The sequence below is a fragment of the Priapulus caudatus genome, unplaced genomic scaffold, assembly GCF_000485595.1.
Source record: "Priapulus caudatus unplaced genomic scaffold, Priapulus_caudatus-5.0.1 Scaffold5, whole genome shotgun sequence".
Taxonomy (NCBI): Eukaryota; Metazoa; Priapulida; class Priapulimorpha; order Priapulimorphida; family Priapulidae; genus Priapulus; species Priapulus caudatus.
The window spans coordinates 1,126,238-1,130,055 of NW_014577066.1; positions in this window are offsets into that span (position 1 = coordinate 1,126,238).

The window sequence follows — 3,818 nt, forward strand, 5'->3', positions numbered from 1 at the left end:
GACCCAAGAGGTAACTCTTTATCAAATGCATAATGTTGGCAAAAACAATTTTCTCGAGATATTGCGCACATGTGCGCGCACGCGTGTTAGGCACGGCATTGGCCGTCTGAGGAAAAACTTTATGATATAGCTTATGAGGGGAAATGGAATAGGCGAGACGTGAGGAAGGAAAGGGGCGCAGGAAATTAGCTGGGGCATAGAAGGAAGATAGGAAGGCGAAGGCGAGGGCGACAGGGAGGCAATGGAAAGAAGCGCGAGGCATAAAGTTGTGGTTTTGTACACTACATGCTCAGGCGCTCTGGCTAATTATCAACACAGAGTCTACGGATAACGTTTATTAAGGAAAATCTATGCGGAATGACCCCCTAACCAATTTTAAAATGCATATTCATCACAAAATATAACTCCTTGGTAGATATTGCGCATGCGCTAACACAATAATATAGGCCAGATATGTGTACTGGCTGGTATACCAGCGGGAGACTGTTACATGTAAGTCTTCCCCATATTTCTTAAATGAATGCCTACTGATGTAAATGTTATAATATAAATCTATGGCTAGATTAACCCCTTCTTTTATTTTAAATTAATTAATCTTTGCAAAAATGCGTTTTCTCTTGAGAGAATATTGCGCAAGCGCGCGCAAATCGTGTTAGGCGTGCAGTGCTGTCCTGAGGCAAAAATTTTATAATGGATAGCTTACTGAGGCCCGGAAATAGAATGAAAAGACTGAGGAAATTCGGCACGGAAAAATAGCTGGGGGCGGTAGATGGAAGGAAAGGAGGCTGCAGCGAAAGAAAAAGAAAGAGGGGTCAGGGAAGGACTGCGAAGCGTGGCGCAATACAAGTAGGTGTTTTGTTAGCCTACATGCTAGGGCGGGCTCGTCCTAATTATAAACAACCAAGGGGTCCTAAACTGATAAAAGTTTATAAGGGAAAATCTAATTGCTGAGATAGCTCCCCAACCATTTTAAATGTATAATTCATCCCAAAATATAACTCCTCTAGTGAGAAATATTGCGCATGGCCTAACACACCTAACCTTAAGCTCAGATTGTTAGCATGCTGGTATACGCCGTGGCCCAGCGGGACCTTACATGTTACTCGTCTTCCTCCGATTTCTTAAATGATGTAAACGCGAGTAGAATTGTTATCATATAAAGGTCATGCTAGTATAACTCCTCTTCATGTTTAAAGTGCATAAGTCTTTGCAAAATAGATTTTTTTCTCGGGAGATACTGCGCATGCCGCCGACGCGACCGGGCGGTTATTGAAGGAGGTGCAGTGCCGGTGTGAGGCAGCTGCGTCATAATATAGCTTGCTGAGGTGAGAGGATGGGAGACCTGAGCGAAAAAGCTGCAAGGGAAAATAGCTGGGATCGGTAGAAGAAGAAGAGCTGAGCGAGGAACAGGGGAGGCAATGGGAAGAACGCGAGGGCATAAAAGTAAGGTTGTTTGGTAGGCCCTACCACTGCTAGAGGGCCGGCTCGTGCTAATTATCACATCAGGGTCTACTTTGATAAAGCCGTTTTTATTAGGGAAATCTATCGAGTATACACCCTAACCATTTTAAATCAGTAATTTCATACACAAAATATAACTTCTCCTGGGAGTTATATTGCGCGCTATGCCTAACACACTAACGGTAGCCAGATTGTGTAGCTGGTTGGCTTGTATAGCGCAGCCAGGACCCTTACATCAAGGTCTTCCTGCCTATTTCTAAATGAATGTCCTACAGAAGGAATGTTATTATTAGTAAATCTATGCGATAACTCCTCTTATTTTAAATGCATAGATCTTTTGCAAAGATACGGATTTACTATTCTCTCTATATATATCTCATGCGCGCGCACACGTGTTAGACCCTGCAGTGCTGTCTGAAGGCAACTTCAATTAATATATCTGCCGGCCAGGGAAGAACTCGTATTGTAAGAGGCTGGTAAAAAATGAAGGATCTGTGCAAAGAACCTCAAGGGAGCAACAAGCTGAAGGATGAAAAGTGATGAAGTAGTGAGTTTTGGCACCCTAGCAGATAAAGGCGAAAATCGTCCGACAGGAGACATGTCCAGCAAGTCCTTAAGTATAGCATATCGTCCGTCGGCCGTACGAAAAAGATGGCCGCGCTCTGCAAATCGCAAACACGCAGGCGGTCGCCAAATACCCATGTTCCTGGTCGGGATAAGAGCCCGAAAAATGGTTTGAGAATGCATCCAATTTTTTCGCCCTCATGCGCTTAAATATTTTCCGGCGCGAACGTTCATCCAAATCCGATGTATTTAACCCCGTATGAAACTGAAGAAATTATTCGAAATGTGTATATAGCGAAACGCACATAACGGAGTTTATCTGATCGCCCCTAGAAATGCCGACGAAAACCGTAATTTCGCTGAAATTTATCAATTTTTCCTAGAGAGGCACATCGCCAGCACTAGTGTGCCACTCGATAAAAATTCGCTAGCGCTCAGGGCCGTCGCAAGAGGCGACGTCGAAAAAGTATAGGCTCGGGTAAAATCGTCGAGCGGGAAATAGCGTATATGAAAAGAACAGGCCGCGAAAAAATTATCTTTGGCAGTCAACGGCGACCGAACGTCGGACGCATGCTTTTCGTGTACGTTGTAGCATATCTGGAATCGTGGCGCGATGCTGCGATCACAAGTGAAGCACTGTAGATGGCGAGATTTAACCGATGGGCACACGTGGCCGGTCGGCCGCGGCCCGCGACTGAGTTTGAGATGTATGAGACGCCGAAGAAAATCAATTTGCACAACGGTGACAACCCCCACGAGCACCATCTGCGCGTACATTAATTATCGGGCATAGTGGGGAACCCAGCGGCGTGATGCTGCAAGCAGAGTGAATATGTATAGATCGGATTTAACCAAGGACACGTGCTGTCAGCACTTGTCTGGCTTGCCAGTTGAACGGTTATAAACGGTCCGAAGAAAATTGTCTTAGCGAGTCAACGGCGACCGACGTCGGAGCGCCATTCCCTGTAAATTAGCAATAGCTAGGAAACGTGCGCTGCGATGCTGCGAGCAAGGTGAAGCATGTAGATCAGATTTACCAAGCACACAGTCCGTCGGCCCCGCCCGCGGCCTAAGTTTGAAAAAAAAATAGTGAAGAACGGCCGAAAAAATTTTCTTGCAGTCAACCGGTGATCGACGCCACCGAGCAGCCAAACAGCACGTACATATTTTCAAACGGGTGGCAATGCTGCTCAGGTCCGAAGGTCCTGGCTAATATACCAGATTGTAGCAGGGAAATAGGGCCGGGGGGACACCGTGTGGCGACCTGTCGGCCAAAGGAAATGACCTAGAAGGGCTGGAACGTTTAAGGGCATTTAATCTGTGGTGCGGCCATGCCAGAGGATAAGTGGCCGCATCGAATAATTCACCCTCTCTACTTCAATGTGGTGGAACTGCTCCTGCGTAAGGTTCACTTGCTATACCACCGTGAAAGGGGTAGGGCTCGGAACGTCCAGAGACCTGTCGCCCAAAGGAATTGACGTAGGGCCGACGTTAAGCAATTTGATTCAGAGAGTGTGACATGTCAGAGAAGATGCTCATCGGCAAAATGGCGCCTCGCTAACTTCAAACGTGGTTGACAGTGCTAGACGCTGCTCTAAATGAACAGGTTCCGTTTGCTATACCAGATGTGGAAGGGTTAGAGCGCGTATGTTTCGGCGACGTGTCAGCCGAAATGCAAGAATGCGAGATCCGGCGAATTTTTGCGATGCCGCTTCTCCTATGCATTTTATACTCCAGAATTGAAATGCTTACCGGGGGTGTGGGTCGCTGTCTGTCTAACGCATTTGCTTTGG